The following is a 20,522-nucleotide window of genomic DNA, read 5'->3' as shown; positions in this document are numbered from 1 at the left end:
TTCAAGTGCCTTTACTGTCAGAGTGCTGCAAAGAGACTTTACTGTAAATGCAAATCAAGTCCAGGGAGCTTAAGGAATTTTTCCAAGGAGACATAGGAAGCTAGTGTAAGAGTAAGAACTAGTATGTAGAAGTGTTTGTCTTTCAGTCCTATGCTTAAATTAGCAAACTCTATGTAAAATTTTCAAAAGTGACTAAGGCCTTGTCTACACTATTCAGTTTTGTTGGCAAAAAACTGCTTTTTGCCAACACAGTGGTGGTGTACACACTACAGTGCTATTTTTTGTGGCAAAACTCTCCTGTTTTGCCAACAAAATACAACCACCTTGACGAGAGGCATAGAGCTTTTTGCAGAAAAGTTAAAGTGACAAACCGTCAGCGTAGATGCTGCCGTTTGTTATGTCGCCGTAACTGGCCTCCCTCAGTATCCCACAATACCCACTGTGACTGCTCTGCTCACTGTTTTGAACTCTGCTGCCCTTCAGGAATGCACCTCTCCCTTTTCAAAGCTTCAGGAAGCTTTGACATTCCTCAGCTTGGAGAGCTCATATACTGAGCATGTGGCCTCCCAGTAGGAAAACAGCAACATGCTCCTGTCTGGACTACAGGGGATGGGTGGATCATTGGTCTGTGAGCTGAGCAGGATGTGAAGAACTCAGAGGGAATCACAGATCCTGCTCTGCTCTCCCCGGCACTAGGTACTTTTTAAACTTTTACCCTCACTAAAAATGGATGCAAGTTCTTAATGGGACTGCATAAACTATAATATCCCACTTTGTGGAAACTGTTGTGAATCAGGAATGTAGGACTGGAAGAAGCCTCCTGGATCTTTGAATCTAGTCCTCTATTATCACAAGCAAATCTATCATATAATGCTATTCATAAACATATCAGGCTGCATCTTAAAATTAGTTAGGTTATTTGTCCCCACTAGGAATAGTGTCTCTTGTTACTTCTTACTGAACCTTTGGGTCGTATCATCTTGTTGGTTTAATCACAGAAATCCTATTCCTGGATACATTACTTCTGGGTATTATATCAGTCTCAACCACTGGTCATTCAAAGGCAATACTGTGGACAAAAAAGTCAATTCATGGTGGGTTTATTGATGACTGTATTTCAAAAATATCAGAATTTGGGTTCTGTTCAGATAAGAGTTGAAAAATTCCAATACTTAGATGAAATCTCTGAATATCTGACAATTCCTACCACACCCAGAAAATCTCAGCTCATTCTACCAGAAGTGTTGGCTTTTGGAAGAGGCCAAGGAGGCTACTGCTCAGGACAGGCATCAGTCTACCCTTTCCAGCCTTTTACCTACTGTTGCAAATAGACTTTGAACATCACTTTCTTTACTGCCAGTCTTGCCTAACCACTTAATTCCTTCTGTGGAACAGTTCTAGAAAGAGGTACCAGCCTTTGGCCCAGTACACAGGCAGTTACCTTCACCTTTTTATTTTCTCTGCAGTCAGACTACTGTTCTCTTTGAAAACAATAGCCCTAGAATGCAAGAGTCAAGTTAAGTGTGCATTGAACAAGGGAGGCATTATTGGCAAATTACAAAACTGAAGAAAAAAAGTAGAAATCAAGTGGCAGAATATTTCTATAGGTGCATCTCTGAATAGGGATCTTTTAAAGTTTAGATGCATCAAGGTACAGACTATTGGAAAAAACTAGCATATCTATAGTATTGTAAAATTTATAGTGGGTCTCCACATGATTGAGAGAGAGGCAGCAGCATAATATGGTTTTAAGATATTTCTATGTTACAAAAAGCCTCTTTAGTTACAGTCAATGGAAGTATTTTGATCTTCTCCATTAACAGGCTTATAGTAGGCGACAAAGTGCATACTACTGTTTGATGAAGTCATCTTTTCAATAAAATACAGTTATATGCTCCTTACGTAAAATGTCTTTTGAGTAAACTATATCCTCTGGAAGTATTCATTTCTAAATACTATACATGAGAATCTGTGTTCTCCTTACTGGTGCAGAATATATACTGGCATCTGTATTACATCCTCTGGGATAATTTTTTTTTTATCTCCTTGACAGAAAATTTACCTAGTTCAAAGGCAGTCGTCAAACTGTTTAACTAGAGCTCATGATACTATGTTTCTTAAGGTGGGGGAAGAGAAGAGTAGAACAATATCATTTGCATGTAGTTCACCTTGCTACCTTTGGTTGGGTGAATGCTGCTTCCATCCAAGGGACCAGATTCTTAGCTGGTGTAAATCAGTGTAAGTCCATTGATTTCAGTGGAGCTGTGCCAAGTTACCAGCTTAGGAGATGGTTCAGTGACTTCAGTACTTTTTCTTTCTGTGTTCCTGTCATGTATCAAAGTCCATTAACATTTTAAATGACTGAATACTAAATGAAACTGCCATGATTAAGAAAGACCCTTTTCTCACAGAATTCAATAGAAATGTCACCACTTTTATTACCCTTTGTGTCTCTGCCATTTCTAACACCAATGGTTGTGCCTTGTTTCTAGAGACCCACTCCTCTCTCATCTTCTAGGCTTTTGTCTTGTCCCAGTTACTCACACACCTCATTGACTACTCCTGCAATTCAGTCTTCAACTATCCTTTTCTACTGCTTCTGAATTTCTGTAAGGGTCATCATGGGTCTCCTATTGGCATCCTTCTTTTGTGTTTCTACACACTTTCCCTTTCAGTGAACTTGCCCACTTGCATAGCTCCAGCTTCCACTTCTATACTGATAACTCTCACATCTATGCCACTGTTCTGGACCTCTCTGCTTCTACCAAGGTTCTCTTCTCTGCTTGTATCTGAGATCTCTCCCTGGATGCCTTGTCACTTTTTTTATACTAACCACTTTAAAAACCAAATAGCTTACTCCTTAACTGTCTAGCAAACTCCTTGACTGTTTAGCATCCTTGCTTCCTCCATCTCTGACAACTTCATTGGGTCGTTTTCTGTTCCTCCCTATCAGTTTCACATACTTATCCTCCTCAAATATAGCTGTTTTTCCTTTATACTATCTCCAGAATCTAGCCAGGCCCATGTCCTTTTAATCTCACAAGGAAAACAATTTACACAGAATGTCTTCTGTAATAACATTCTCCTTATTAAAGTTACATTTGTGATAAAAATAAAAATAACTTTTAACTGTTTTATGTAGCATCACAACTTTTGTTCTAACACACTCCATCTTTATGAACTTCTCAGTGCAGACTGAAAAGAGTTCTTCTGAGCTACTCTGACAGATATATACTTGGGGGCTGATGCACCACAGTTTTGTGCTGATGCAGCTGCATTGGTTATGGTAGAGTTGCACTGACCTAAAACTAGAGTATATGTGGTGAATCAGATCACAATACTATCAGTCTAGAAGACCAAGACAATGCCTGCCATAGATCAATAAATTAACTCTTTAGAGTTAATAAAATGTGAGGAGAAACCTTTGCAAGGTCAAACCAATGACTGTATATTTATGACTGGATCAGGCAACCTTACATTGTTGACACTGTTGCCAAATCAATTGATTGTGTATTAATTGGTTACTTAAAAATTTCCAATTAAAACTCTGAGGATTGGTAGGTTCTTGTCCTAAGATCAGGCCCAATATTATTAAAATTAAAGTTTATTTGGGAACTCCAATGGGCATAGTTGCAAAACTCACACTTAGGAAAATCCTTCTGTATTTTCAATAGTTTTATTAATACACTTAGTAAAGTTACAAACACTCCAGTCCAGCATGATAGATAGAGATAATGCAAAACGAGCATCCATATATTTACAACATCCCTTGTGGAACAACCTGCAGTGTTAGTCATTATCTTTTTCATCATCATCATCTTCCTCATCACCATCAGCAGTGGTCATCACTCTGACATCTCCCAATAGTTACATCGGCCAAGGCACACTAACTGGGTTTCATCTTTTATGTGTTACGCTGATGCCATTATGCCTAATGCATATTCAGTAAGGGTTTCTCCCCTCTTTCTAATTTGTATTTCCTTACTCTACTAATGTTGGGGTCCCCTTCTCCCGTAGGTTACTAAACCTTTACCTCAAGCTTATTAGCATATATGACAATTAGTTACCATGACACTCTTGTGGTCAGACATCTGCTTTGTTCCTAACTTAAAATATCCCAAGCTGGTATAATCACAAATATGCTAGTTTTCTGGCCACAATTTAGTCATTGCAGCATTCTATCTTGTGACCTAGGTTTACTCTGGTTAGCTGCTTATGCTAACATTTTTTTATGCCTTGTTTAGCTAAGTTATTGTCTTACAGGTCTTGTATATTCATTAAATTATTGCCTTAACTTACACCCATGCCTTACCTAGCAAATACCTATACTATACCTAATAGGCTACAATATGTAAAGCCTCATTCAGTTTGCAATTCAGTCAATGTTCATCTTTAATTTCAGACAAAAAAAACACATTTACTTGTTGGTATCTCTATTTAGACTTTGATTTTCCAATTTTTTATATTTTTATTTTTCAAAAAGGTGCTTCAAATGCAGGGTGGAGTGTAGAGTGTCTTATACAATATCTCCACAATCTGTTTGTTTAAATGTGAAAATGTAATACAATATAATAAGCAAAATTACATTTTACATTGCACATGCTAGTGTTCAATATATTTCAATTTCTTAGAGAGAAAAGTAAGTCAAGCCAAATTTCCACTTAATCGAGAATATGCTTTTCAAATCAAAGATGTGATTCCGATGTATGAGATCTGTGTAATCAAGCTTAAACCATAAATAAATAACTTAATATTCCTACAAGAGGCGATATAACCAAAATCCTTTAGTGTTTTCCTGTTGCTCTGATTAGTGTCAAACCTCAAGAGCTTCAGAACAAAATGCAGAACATTCAATGTAGCTTTCCCAATAATGCCACAAAACAAACAAATGCAAAAATTGAAGTCCCCTTTCGGCAGAGCATAAAGATAAATATATGTTAACTTTGGGATGGGTGCTGTATAAGAACCTGCAAAGGTAGATATAAATAGTGTTATGTCCATATAATGGAAGTATAATGAGAGATTTTATTTACAAGTATCTATCTTGAGATGTTTTTAAACACCTATCTACATAGTATTGGAACATTAATTTCACGGCTATAAGCGTTGGACCTGGTGACTGTAAAAGTAGTCATGGTGTGTAGCGTTCCCTATTAATAGAGTTCTTTATCAGCAGGAACTCCTGTGCTGCAAAGGCTTTTCTAGATGACAAAATCAAATTATCAAATCATTCTGGTATAAGCCCCATTTGCACCAGGACAGTGCATAAAAAGCAGGGGTTTTCAATGGTGTATCTATCAATATAGTTATAATGGTGTACATTTCCATAATCTAGACACACCCAGGGCCGGCTCCAGGCCCCAGCGTGCCAAGCACGTGTTTGGGGCGGCATGCCGCGAGGGGCGCTCTGCTGGTTGCTGAGAGGGCGGCGGGCAGCTCCGGTGGACCTCCCGCAGGCATTCCTGCGGAGGGTCCGCTGGTCCTGCGGCTCCGGTGAAGCATCCGCAGGCACGCCTGTGGGAGGTCCACCAGAGCTGCGGGACTGGCGAGCGGCAGAGCGCCCCCTGTGGCGTGCTGCCGTGCTTGGGGCGGCGAAATGGCTAGAGCCGGCCCTGGACACACCATTATACATTTGGGCCCAATTTTGACATCTTTACCTCATAAAATTTCAGTGGGACTCTCTGTGGACTAAGATACTATTCAGGATGAAAAAAGTTGGCAGATTCAGGCCCTTTGTAAATATAGGGATTTTCTGTTCAGTTATTGATGTAAGACAAGTCACTATACCTCTGCACCATTTACTGCTCTTTATATTAACTTTATTTAATGATATCAGCATAACTCTGGGTATAGGATTGGTTAATTAATTTGCATTGCCTATGCTGATTGACTGAAGATCCTAGATACATTGGCTGGTTTTGCTCATGAATGGTGTTCTTGTTTGGTTTACATTTTGAATTACAGAGTTTTGGATAAAAAAATTTAATCTAGGCTACTTGTCTGTAACTTTTATTTCCCTTTCATAGCTTTCTATCCCTCTTAAAAGTAAAAACATGCAACAGACAAATTTAGTTGATTGGTTTGTTCTTTTTGCAGTCGTTTAAAATGTAATTGAATAGCAATGTTACCTTTTACTTTAGTGCTCCAGTAAATACATAAGTTACCATTTAAAATTATATTTTAAAGGAATTAAATCTTGCTTTGTCAGAATAATTTAAAGACAACTGTAGAATGAACCTACTTTTACATTGCAAATTCAGGTCAAAGAGCATTCCTTCCCATTGAAATAAAAATGAGATGCAGATCTGAGGAGGAAATGTTTGTAAGGATCTCCTAGAGCAGTTTTGCTTCAAATCATTTTGGGGAAGGAAGGCAGGGTTTGTCTGTGAAATGAGTAGGGGTTCAGCCCCTAGAAAATGGGTTATTATTAACAATAGGGAATAGAACTCTGTTTGTAATGAGTGCAGCATAAACAGTTAATAAGAAAAAATTTGCCCCAAGGTGCTGACCATCTACATTGATTTAAAGGCTTAACAGGATAGTTTAGCAGGCAAGAGAGGGAGTGGTTATGAGGAGATGGCTTCCTAGATCTGTGTGAGCCAAGGGGTCTGTCAACTGTACAATAGTTCTTGTATCTGTGTAGCCGTCTGTTCCAGGATGCCCATAAATAATGGTTCCCCAGTATGAATTGCTCTGTCGAAGAGTTAATAAAGCCTGGAAGAGTTAATAGATTCATAGGTTGTGAGGGCAGAAGAGACCACTGTGATCATATAGTCAGTGATGGAGAATCCACCACAATCCTTGATAAATTGTTCCAATGATTAATTACCCTCGCTGTAAAAATTTCTGCTTTGTTTCCAGTCTGAATTTGTCTAGTTTCAACTTCCAATCATTGAATCTTGTTATATTGTTGTCTGATAGACTGAAGAGCCTATTATCAAATATATGTTACCCATGTAGGTATTTACACACTGTTATAGAGTCACCCATTAACATTCTCTTTGCTGAGCTAAATAGATTGAGATATTTGAGTCTGTCACTATAAGGCTTATTTTCCAATTCTTTAATTGTTCTTGTGGCTCTTCTTTGAACCCTTTCCAATTTTTTCAACATCCTTCCTGAATTGTAGACACAGAACTGGCACAGTATTCTAGCAGTAGTTACACCTTTGCCAAATACAGAGATAAAATAATCTTCCTATTCAATATTCCTGTGTTTATGCATCCTAGGATTTCATTATTCTTTTTTTGCCTAAGCATTGCAGTGGAAGCTTATGTTCAGCTGCTTATCCATCATGACCCCAAATCTTTTTCAGTCACAGCTTCCCAGGTTAGTGCCCCAATCCTGCAAGAATGGACTGTACTCTTTGTTCAGAGATGTATAATTTTATATTTGGCCCTATTAAAATGAGTATTACTTGCTTATGCTCACCTTACCAAGCAACCCGGATCACCCTGCATCAGTGACATGTGCTCTTCACTATTTAACACCCCTCTCCCCAATTATCTGAAAACTTTCTCAGGGATGGTTTTATGTTTTATTGTCAGTCATTGATAAAACTGTTAAATGATATAGTGTTGAGAACTGATGCCTGTGGGACCCCTCTCGATACATACCACTGGATAATGACTCCCCGTTTACACTTACATTTTGAGACCCATCAGGTAGTCAGTTTTTAATCCATTTCATGCGTGCCATATTATTTAACATTCTAGTTTCTTAAAAAAAATATTGGGTGGTATCCAAGTCAAATGCCTTGGAAAAGTCTGTTGCATCAAAAAAATTACCTTTATCAGACAAGTTTATAATCTCATCAACAAAAGATACCAAGTTATTTTGACAGGCTCTATTTACCATAAACCCACATTGTTTGACAGTAATTATATTATCTTCCTTTAATTTGTTGTTGTGTTCCACAATTGCCATTCTGTTGTTTTTGCTGGGGCTCGATGTCAGGCTGACAGATGTATAGTTACCCATGTAGTCCCATTTACCCTTTTAAAATAGTAGTTCTATATTAGATTTCTTCAAGTCTTCTGGAACTTCCCTAGTATTCCAATTTATTGAAACCGTTCATGTTAATGTTATTTATTACTAAGCCTGAAGTTGTATAACCTCCTCTTTATCTGTGTAAGATTGATAAGGGGAAAATACTGCTGTCCCCAGCCCTTCCTGCACAGCCTCTAAATTCTTCTTCTCCATGTGGACCCTAAAAGCACAGAAAACCCTCCATGGGGTTGCCAATGAGTCAGCTGATCCCGGTGTAGGGCAGAGTAAATCAATGCATGGAGAGACCAATCTGACCCCCTTTTTAATAGATCTAGAGCGTCAAATAGATTTTAACATTACAGACTATGAATTTGAGTGTCTGGGTTGTAAAGTGTAGAGTGATTTAATATATTAGCAAACTTGAATTTTATAAAAACCTCAGTCTGAATTTTGTGGTTTTATGTTCCTCTAAAAATGTAATGTTCATCTCATGTAATTTATCTCTGCTTCATTAAAGAGAGAGACTCAGATGATCTTCCTTTGCATTTTAATGTGTTTTATTTTAATCAAACTTGTTTGTGATAGCCTTTAAAAAAATTGAAAATTACATTTTTCCCATCTGGCTTTGTATTTTTACTTTTGGCAAATATCAAATTCAAAGCAAAACTTCAAAATGGGGAATAACTGGCTAGATGATAGCACTGCTGAAAAGGATTTGGGGTTATAATGGATCACAAACTGAATGTGAAGCTACAGTGTGATGAAGTTGTGAAAAAGTCTAATGTCATTCTGGAGTGTATTAAAAGGAATGTCATATGTAAGACATAGGAAGTAATTGTCCCACTCTACTTGACACTGGTCTGACCTCAGTTGGAGTAGTGTGTCCAGTTCTGGGCACCACACTTGAGGAAAGAGATGGACAAATTAGAATCAAGAAGAAAGCAACAAAAATGATAAAGGATTTAGGAAATTTGACCTACCAAAAATGTTTAAAAAAAAACCAACACCCCCCCAAAAAAAAATTGGATATGTTTAGTCTTGAGAAAAGAAGATTGACAGCAGGACCTGAGAACAGTCTTCAAATATGTTAAGAGCTGTCATAAAGAGGATGGTGATCAATTGTTCTCCATAGCCACTGAAGATAGGACGAGAAGTAAAGGACTTAATCTGCAGCAAGAGTGATTTAGGTTAGATATTAGGAAACACTTTCTAACTATAAGGGTAGCTAAGCTCTGGAATACACTACCCAAGGAAATTGTGGAAACCTCCAATGTTGGGGATTTTAAGATCAGGTTGGACAAACACCCCTGTCAGGGATGGGCTAAGTGTACTTGGTCCTGCAGGGCACTGGATTTGAGTTTTGGGGATAGTATTAATTTTGCTCCTTTTACTGTTTTGGTTGTCTCTCCATCAGAAGAGTCAATTTATTACTCCCTATGCATTAACAGAGACTTTTAAAATTGAATATTCACAGAGTGAATGTAAAGATATATAATCTTTTTAAGGCATGCCAAATTTCATGTTTGCTTAATAGTTTTTCCTCTGAAGCCCAGAACACCTAATTGCCTCCAAATAGTTTTACTCCTAATAATTTAAAGATACATCATTTTAAATTGCATGTTCTCAGGCTACTAATCATTTTCAAATTCAAAGGACTTTTATAAACATGTAAAGAGCACTAATAATATAAAATTACTCTACATGTCTAAAACCAAATAGTCTCCAAAGGGTCTGGTTTAGAAAAATGTATATCATTTCAGACATTACAAGTAACTATTCAGAGTGCAGAATTGCTAGAAAATTCTGTAATTTCTCTTTTGGATAGGCTGGGGACTGGATGGCTCAAGTAATGTGATATGGAGCTTTTAGTCTAAAAGTTACTGAAGAATTCAGTTCTGGTAGAAATTGCAAGTTAAAATATTTGCTATCATTTTGTTTATAGCACTGGACATTTGTGATTTAACTCCCAAGGAGCAAATCCTGCCCCTTTTTTTCCTGAAGCCTGGCAGAGCCTTTTTGCAGAAGAATCTATATGCTTCCTTCCTTCACTCACCTGTTTGTTGTTTTCTCTGCCACAACCCCACTCATATGCATCTTCAGTTTGCAAATTGCTCCATCTGATTTATATTGATTTAACAACTCCCATTTGCATTCTCTGAATTTGACCCATCAAACCATTGCAAATTAATGAGTTTTAAAATAACCTGAATTAAGATTTTCTGCCTCTGTGATAAAGGGATTTTGTGAATACTCTTCAGCAATCAGAGGCATTGTGCAAAAACTTAGAAAGCTTTCTAAATCTTCACAGTGTGGAAATTTTGTAGCAACAGGACATTTTAGTCACAGTCTGAGGGTCAGATTCTGCCACTCTTACTCTTGTTGGGTGGTTTGTTAATCCACAATAGTCCCAGTGATTTCAATTAAACTACCTGTGGAGTAAGGATCCTGCTCAACATGATTACAGCTTGCAAAATCAAGACCTTCAGCACTCCTCCACATTTACTTCTTGCACTGGGTCAAAGTCTAGGCTGCTACTACTACTAACAAAACAAAGTAAAAACTGAGTAATGACCTCAGGCTTTGGTCTACTATTCTTTATTATATTGCCAGTAAATACACTCAACAATTTATTGCATGTGGAAATATATGGGGACAATTCTCTATTGCTTTCAACTGTGTTGTAATTAACACCTGTACAAAAATGAATGTAAAGTGGATTTTGCAATGCTACCCTTCAGAGAACAGCTAGAACTATAATATAGACTAAACACAGGAAGGTGTGGAAAGGTAAAGGAAGGTGTAGAAAGGTCAATGGTGGACTCATAAAACATTAGCTTAGGAAGAAGTTGAAGTAGAAGAATTAAGGATTTTTTCAGAATTACGGCAGAAGGGAGGAAGGCATGAAACCAAGAGTGGAAGAACAAGAATAAAGGCCTTGATTCAGCATTGGTTCAGCAAGACAAATTTGTGTCTAACTTTAAGCCCATGAGTAGTCCCATTGACTTCATTGGAACTCCTGTGCTTATATACCTTCCTGAACCCAGGAGCAGGAAGAGGATTATGTACCATAAAAAACAATACAGGCAGTCAGAGGAAAGAAACGCCTATGATATCTGTTTATTTGCACAATGTAACTAATAAGATAGAGATCTCACTGTATTGTTTGGCATGGGTGGTGAATATGATTGATATTTATGTGTTGTTTTTTCTCGCTGATTAAACTGTACCCACCACAGACTTTGAATGGGTTCCATTGAAATTGAACCTGTAAGTTTGTTAGAATGCCTTGGTTCTCATGGAATGCGCATGCATTTGTTGCATACATTACACTCAAAAGAATAAATTCCTCTTCCTTCATGAAATATATCAGTCAGCCCTATTGCAACTTCTCCCAGAGGGTTTTAAATTTGCAAAACCAAACTTGATTACACTTTAATTTTACATAAAAATCCAAATATGTATTTATTTCATGTCTCAGCTATCTAATTTCTGTTTTTATTTTAAAGTGTGACACAATGTAAACATGGCAAATGCTGCACAGTATTAATGCAGTAGCACTGATTCTTTAAGAATTGAGGGAAACTTACTGTACCTTTTCATATGATTATAGTCATTACTGTCTTTCTTTCTGCACTATTACACTTTTTCAATCCTAGATTCAGTTCAACTGAATTCCACTTGCTACCTGCCCATATGTATGCTGTCTTATGATGCTAATGTGTATTTTCAGCAAATAATTGGTTTCATAGTTTGAAAGGCTTAAAACCCTTAGAAACTGGTTATTTTTATTCTTATTGCAATACTTTACTGTATGCATGTCTTCAACATCTACCGAGCATGAACTTTTTATCTTTGTCAGCTGAATTCAGTTCTTTATTTCCTTTCTCTATTTCTCTGAGAAATAGTTGTTCAGAAGCACTATTTGATGTAATGTTCCATGTGCCTGCCTATATTTATACTGTCTACAATCTTTCAGTGAGAACGGAAGAGTAGAAGCTATTGTTTTGCAGGGCATATCTAGATTGGCAATTACTGATACCATCATAGTTCCTGTTCTAGTTTGCTGAAATAAGTCGTCATCTGAAAATCATACCTCTTTCTGATTTTGCCATAGTGATAGCAAGCACAGGACTCCTAGTCTTTCTCCTGTTGTTTGAGAGTTGTTTTTTTCAGAACAAGTGATATCAAATATGTAATTAATCATTTTCACCTGAAGAGATTCTAAATAATATATCTGGTCTTTTTTTTTTGTATTAGTGATTGAATTGTGTGTGTTTTTATTAAAAAGAAGATATCATTTAAATGTGGCATAGTGTTTGGGGTACCACACAGGGATTTGGGAGACCAGAGTTTTAAGTCCCTGTTTTCCCACTGACTTCCTGTATCATCTTGAGCAAGTCACTTAGACCGTCAGTCCCCCATCTGTAAAATGAGGATGATGGTATTTTCCTATCCCATAGAGACGTTATGAGGATCAATACATTAAAGGTTGTCAGGTACTCAGATACTATAGTAATGGGGGCCACATAATTTCATAAAATGGGTAAATAAGAAACAAGTCTGTTACAGCAAACCTCTTAGATTATCCAAACATAATGATAGCTTTTATTCAGAGTAAAGTATTTCACCGAACTTCAGCTTCTCACTTTTATATCCATATATATGCCAAGTTATGCGTGCAGAAATTTAATATGGGGAGAGTTTGACTGAGTGACAGTTAAAGACTGATGAGGTTTAATCATACCATGAGATGAAGATAGATGCTGACTTTTTTTAAAGAGGCAAAGTACTAATATGGCAATTTTATGAAGTCATTTCACTAACTATGAGCACCATAAATTGCTGTATGATTGCATGAGATAGGTGGTACATGCATCTCAGATCAGTATTCTCATTCACTAACCTTTTCTTTTCTTTTAGCTTTCAAATCAGGCCTCCTGGGTAGATTGGTGATTGCCCAAAGGATGCTAAATGCAGAAAGAAAGGTTAAGTTGATCTGCTTTGCGACCCCCGTTAGAAGATACTTTCAGTAGGGTCTGTACTGTCAGTTGCCTTGTGTGCTGCACTGTTCTGCAGAGGGGATATAGTAATTATATTAGGCCCTAGAAAAGAACTTGTAATGTGTCATGTTACAGCAGTAATTCAACTGCTTTTAAAATAGGGGTATTGTACTTAGCAGCTTGCGGCAGCCTGTCACAAACTGTTAGTTTTAATTTTTGTTTTGAAGTAGAAATGTAAAACAACTTCTCTAACTTCATCTGATTCAAGCATTCAAAAATAAAAAATATTAAACGTTTATCTATCATCAATAAACTAGGCCTATTGCTAACAGCTTTTGGTTTTTTATTCAGGGTTTATTGTCAGTTACTCTCCCTTCTTTGATTAATTTTGGCCACTCTCAGACTGTATTCTGGCCTTGATAGAATATGGATCTGATCCAGAATAACCATCCCTATAGCTCCCCTTATGACCCATTCTCAGCTTTCTGATTCTAACACAATATTTAATACTTGCTCCGATATTTCTAAGGTGTTTCTTTCTGTCACCTTTTCCCTACCTCTTCCCTTTTCCTTTTGTCTATTTTGCTTTAACTTTTCATTGTTAACTTTGACTTTACTTTTGATGGTAAAAACCAGTGATCAATGGTATTAGTTAATAACCTTCCCACTTACACATTTTAACTTATATTTGTATTACCTGTGCAAAACATGCAAACTTACTTTATTTCTTTTTCAGTGGTGCATTTAAAAAATGGACAAACCTGTTATGAAATTCAGCAAGGAGTAAAACAAGATCCATACTTTCTGTTCTCCAAATTTCATATATATTTGAATTTGTACAATGCCTTATATTGTTCTCCTGCTATCCATTTGCAGTATCCAACTGCTATCTCTTGTCTTATAGTTAGATTGTTAACTTGTTAGCAGGGATGATCTTTTTTGTATATGTGTATTCAGTGCCATTACAGTGTGGCTCTGGGCTCTGAGTGGAACCTCCTGGCTGTATTGCAAAAAAATAATTGGTGTCTCGGCCCAAGAGACAGTACAAAGTTTACATTCCATTATTCTCTGCTCTGACCTCTCTTTGCCTTTCTCAGTCTTTTTCTTACACAGAACAGCAAACGTTTTAAACATTTAATTCTCCTCCTGATAATTAACCACATTTTGAAGCACTGGATTCCCTGGTACTCCCTAGTTTGTTTATCAGTGCTCCCTTAATTCCATAAAGATGCAAATGTGTTAGTGTAATGGTGCAGGGCAGGGAGACCTGCCTTGATCCCTGTCAGCACTGCAGAGAGGGCTCATTCCTGGAACTCTCAGCACCATAGTAAGCATTAGGAAAGATGTGATTGTCCACACTGTGGGGGCAAGACACCGCTGAAAGTTTATTGGGGAGGGAGGGAAAAAAATCTCATTACATGGCGTATAAGGTCCTTTAAAACACCTCCCTCTCCCTGCTGGGATTTGTCCCTGTCTGCCCTCCTCTTAGCAGTTCTGATCTAAACATTCTATTTAATATTTAACAATAAGCCTTCAGACATGAGCTAATCTGAGCAATCAGTGTATTCATCTTCTCTGCCAAGATGGAGAACTTTTGTTTTTTATGCCACTTGGAAATCAATTTAATCTCCCAAGATAAATGTGTGGGTATCTCTAACTTAGGTACTTAATTACTTCTGACCAAGAGGAGAATGCCTCCATTTCTTTATTCTGTTTTCTATTTAGCAAAGAAACAGATCCAGTTATTGCAGTCTACCCTGCAGTGAAGTGGGAAGTGTGAAGTGGTTAGCAGGGGTTTATAAGATCTTTGTCCAAAAGTACAAAAGAAAAATGGGAACATGATAGTCTTATTTAACCAGTTTAGATTTTAAAAAGAGTGCTCTATCTCCTTCAGTTATTTCCTAACCTTTCCACAAATTCTTAGTTTACACATTCTACAGGACTCTAATCTCAAAAGTGCCCATCGATTCTAATCTAAAATGTCTGCATATTGCCTATCTGCAGTAATCTAAATATTGCCTTTCTTATATGATGTATATTTACTGTTCATTCACTTTCTATTCATGATATAGAACAGACACAAAGTTGGAGGGCTTGGAATTTGGGTCATACACAGTCTGCCAGTGATAGCACAGTAATCATTGCAGGCTGTTTATATTTCTATAGTTATTGCCACTGCGTAATTTGTAATGAAAGAGGTGCTAGGACTCAAGCAATTAGGTGCTGGGGCTCAAGCAATTTTTTTTTTTTTTTGATTTTCATAACTGACATAGCAAGGCTAGACGTGTCAAGGCTCAGTCCTGGCACAAATTAAGCACTAGTTACTGCTGCATAGTGGATGGCATTTCAGAACTTAAACTCACACTGTGGCATTTATATGTGATGTTTGTATTGTGTCTGATTGATCATGACAGTAGGTAGAACCACAATATACAGAAGTCTGTAGTCAGGTCAGTGGGCACGAGGCAGTTCATGTTTTGTTCTTGGGGCCCACCTTCCTAGGCTATGTCTTCATACCAAAAAGGGTGTGGTTGTTTTGGGTTTGTTGCTTTTTTTTACACCAAAGTAGCTATCTTGATGTAAAATCCTATTGACAAGAAGGCACTGTAGGTTTTTACCTTGATGGAGCTGGCTGATGTCAATCCTATACCCCTTATGACCTCAACTAGCTAGATAGAGGACAAAGCTACAGTATCTTCTCTTCAATAGGGTGTTAAATTGAGATCTATTTGAAATCACCCATACCATTTTAACTTCCCAGTGAAGGTACATCGTGTTAGTTTTCTCAATGTAAAATACACTTTTTTCTGTAAAGACAAAGCCTCATTCACTTTCCAGTCCCCTCGTTCACCACCCTGGATCCTTCTTTCCTGCCCCTTGATACCTTAGGTCTCTACTGTGATTGTACTGAGGTGTTCCAATGTTTGATGATCATGGGAAGGGAGGCGTAGTCCCATGTTGGGCAGAGTTCATAGGGAAGTGCCAGTCAATTTTCACCTATTATCCTTTTGAGCTGAGTCCAAAGAATGCGCTAATAGTGAATGGAATTGTACTGCTGGCACATGTTCAGAAATAAAACCAACCACTTCATGGGTTTAATGGTCATATGGAAGATAGAAGCACCAGGAATCTTGAGTGGTGAAGGAGGAGATCTAGAAACCATTGGAAAAGTTGTTGTGGTTAGAGCAGACAACTAAAGCTGAGAAGACCTGGCTTCTCTTCCTAGTCTACCAATGGTTTGCTGTGACCTAAATTCACACTTAGCTTCTTTGTCTGAGTTTCTTCATCTGTCTGAAAAATATATTTTTATATGATTCTTAGCCTCCTTTGCAAAGTGTTTCTGTGATTCTCTTGCATTTGCATAGCACATATCTTCTGAGAACCTCAAAGCTCTCTCCAAAGGTGGCTAAGAGTCACACAATCCCCTTTTATATTAAATATGAGTAGCAGTTGTAGTAACAGGAAGACTAATGGAGGAAAGGGCACTGGAAGTCTGAGAGGTGGTTTCAGAGTGGAAAGAGGTTGCTGGAAGTCTGGAGTAAGTAAGATAGAAGCTTGAAGGTCATGAAGTTTGGGAAGAGGCAGAGGATAGCTATGAAACCTTTCAAACAGGATAGTAATGTTTCAGAACTATCTTGCTATTTTAGATTGATTTTCAACCCCATGCTTGGACACTAATATTCTTTTTACAAAGGAGATGCTGTTTCTGAATGTAAATTATGTTGCACCACATGTCATGTATTTTGCAAAATAGATCCAAGATGTGAGACTTCAGACACCTTTGTTTCCTCTTTTTCTTAAGTATAGGCTGCTCCTCTTTTATTTTCCTCTTTGTGTGCTAAATGCTAACACTAGCCTTCTCTGCATGCAACACTTAACCTGCTGAACATCAAACACAGGGCGGAGAAAGCAGTATTTTAGCATTGGCACTGGAAGTGGAATGAGAGCTATTTAAATTTCACTTGCTCATTCATCTCACCTCTTAGAGCTGGAAATAGAATATATCATTGTACCGACATTACAATAGTTATCTTTGCATTCTAAACCCATATATTCAAATAATAATGTCTTTCTCAAAAAACTACACTTTGGGTGGATATTTCAGATCTTGTTTCAGCCCAGAAATGAATTCTTTTGAAATTTTTGCTGAGATCAGTGCCAGAGAGGGAAGAAAAAGTATTTTTCACACAATAAAACTTTCAGGCACTTGTTGAATTTTGTCTCTGACTGTGTATGTATTACTGGCCAAATTTGATTTTGTTTCACCAGTGTAAATTCAGCGATCTCCATTGATACTCAGTTCCTTATACTCAAGAGGATGTTTCACTTCACCTACACCCTAGTCAATGCTTTGCTGGGTTGCCTGAAGGCTGCCATTACAGAATGGAAGATACTGAATCAGAGTATCTGAATCTGAATCCTTCCCATGCCATTAGACATCACTCAAGGGCATGGATATGGTTATCATTTATCATGCTGTTGGAGGAATGGCTGCTTGTCGTTTCTATAACTTTTCTTTTTATGAAAATAGGTTGTTGGCCCTAATGCTCAACCTCTAACCCTCGAGGCCAGTGAGCTGCTTTTCATCTGGTCCCTACCCTTTGACCTCTCCAACTTAGGTGTCCCTACCAGGACGTAAATCTCCCGGTGGTGTAACTCTCAAGGTCACTGGAATACACAAACTTTTCTATCATGTCAAAGTGAAATTCACAGGCTAAGCTCTGAGTATCAGTTTCCCATAATGATTTTCTTGTGATTCTCACATCTGACTAATCTAATCTTAATAGTATGTTGTGAAGGGGTTCACTCACCACTACTGCACCTCCTTGTTGCTGGGCATCATGTAAAGGCTCTTTCTCCAACTGGTGTCCCCTGCTGATGGTGTTTCTGGCACAGCAGTGGTCTCTCTTCCCATAACTTGGCCCTCTGGGGTAATAGAATCCAACAAAACAACAACCTAAATGTCCTCACCAAAAGGTCTTTGTCCCCAGCACTGAGCTCTGTGGTCCTCACATCCCTCTCTCAGGGTTCTTTGTCGATCTGAATTCCATTATCAGGGATTTCATACCATCTTCTTTAGTGGCTGGTAGGAGACCCTGGGCCTACCCTCTACACCGGGTCCAGCCCAGGGACCCTATAACCTTCAGCCAAAATCTACTCAGTTTTACTCCTTGCTACTATTTCCCCAAACTACTTCTTACTCAGACTTTCTCAGACATTTTTCCTTGCAACCCTTCTAGATTCTTCCTTGCTTCACGGATGAGACTCTCAAAGCCCTCTCTAGGAATCCCCTAACAAAATCCCAGCATAAAAAAAATAATCAAAGTCTGTCTCTAACATGGTGCTCAGCACGTTCTGGAACACTTACAGATTCAGGCTGATTCACATGCACATTCATGATAGTCAGTAGTATAGGCTGAAAGATGTATAAAACATTACATATTTTCTTCAGCTCCATGTGTCTGAATACATTCTTAACCTACTAGACAATAAACATACTTTTTATTGAATACCACCATATATTCTGCACAGTTTTTAGCATTTGTAGTGTTAATGGGTAGAGATTTCTTTTCAGTGCTTTAAGTGGTTTGGGAGTAATACAAATTCACTTCTTCTGATAATTTTCTCACCACCACTCTAGCAGGCTGCTGATTAATTCCCTCCCCCACATTCCAGTTTGTAATGATTTTGTAGATTTCAGAATAAATATTTTGACCTAGATTTACAAAAATACTTAGGTGCCTAAGTCTGGTTTTAGGCACCTAATTCCCAGTTCCAGGTTCTACTACAATGCACAAAATTCCCGCTAAACTCTGTAGGCACCTAAAGTTACTTTACACCTACATTTGTGCAGTGAAATTTCTCTACGTGCCTATGTTTCTGCCTCTGGGCACGTGCAATGCTGTCTCCCTCTAGGCATGTGGCTGTCTGTCTCCACCTGAACCCCAGACCAATTCACAAACCAAGGGTAGATGGAGTAGATGGTTGGCTGCCTAAGTCAAATGCAGGGCCCAGTCTGGTAAGTCCCCTTTGAGCATGCCCACTGGATTCAGACAAGTTCACACAAAACAGCTGGGAGTGGGGGGGAAGAATGCAGAGAAAGACATCCCGCATTAGTTTTATCCCAGTGGCCATAGGGGCTGACTTCCCCTCTGCCCCATGGGTGCTTGACCCTCCTCCCCGCCCCTGCACCACCCTTGCCCCACCCCAATTCCACCCCCTTCCCCCAAGTCCCTTCCCCGCCTCTTTACTGCCTCCTCCCCCAAGCAGGCTGCATCCCCACTCCTCCCTCTCCCTCCCTCCCAGAAAGTCCTAAACACTGCCAAATGGCTGTTAGGCGGCAGGCAGGAAGTGCTGGAAGGGGAAGGAGTGGGGACACGGCACACTCGAGGGAGGAGGATGGAAAGAGAGGGTAGGGGTGCAGGGAACTTGGCTGCCGGTTGGTGCATAGCCCCTGCTAATTTTTTTTCCCTGGGTGCTCCAGGCCTGCAGCACCCACAGAGTTGGCACCTATGCCAGTGGCTATGGTACTCACCTAGGATGTGGGAGTCCCCCAGTTCAAGTCCTCCCTTTGGCTGAGGAGGAGAAAGGATTTGAACAGGGCTCTACCACCTGTGAGGTGAGAGCTTTTAACCGTTGGGTTGTGGGATACTCTGATACAGGGCTCCCTCAGTCTCTCATGTTGAAGTTGTTCCACTGTGGATAAAGGAGAGAAATTGGAGCAGGGGTATTGGATCCAGGATCTCCTACATCCTGTGTGAATGCTCTAGCCATCAAACTACAGAGCCATTTTCATGCTTGTGCTCTCTTGTTCACTCTCTTTCTTTGGCTTAAATGGCTGTGTTTTTAATTATGATGCCTAACTTCCAGGCCTACAACCTCCTGATTTAAGCTCTAGCCTTCTGCACCATTCCTTTTAAAAATGATACTTTGAGGAAATTCTTTCCAGTTATATTGGTTTATATTGGACACTTTGTATGTGTATGACAGCTAGAGAGAATAATATTAGTGAATTGACTAATACAGCAAACTATTGCTCAAATATACATTTCTGCTAATGAATTCCAGTGGAGCACAAATTCCTCTGTTAGTGAACTCAACTACTACAATATGAAAGAATACAGGCAATACAGGCTATTTTAATGCCTGTGTTAGATCAAACTAAGCCTCTCACCATCTGTTCCAATTCCTAATTATGAATGCAGAAGAACATATCTCTCTACTACATCTGTAAAAAGTTAGATATAAATGATTTAAATACAGCTGTATGTTCATGGTATAATGCCACATGCAACTGATACTCTTCTTTTATGTTGAATGTACAAATCAAGGGAAAATATGCTCGTTCCTGATACAGGGTCTGATCTCAAACCCATTGCAGTCGATGGAATCACCCTCATTGACTTCAGTGGCTTTGGAGTCGACCTGAAATGAAATTCTCAATGTAGTAACTTTTTTAATGGCAAGCAGAAGTCAAAAGTTTACTGTAAAAGTATAAAGTTTTGTCTATAATTAATACTACGTACTGTATAA

Source organism: Gopherus flavomarginatus, chromosome 1, assembly GCF_025201925.1.
Source record: "Gopherus flavomarginatus isolate rGopFla2 chromosome 1, rGopFla2.mat.asm, whole genome shotgun sequence".
Taxonomy (NCBI): Eukaryota; Metazoa; Chordata; order Testudines; family Testudinidae; genus Gopherus; species Gopherus flavomarginatus.
This window is presented reverse-complemented; position numbering follows the sequence as displayed.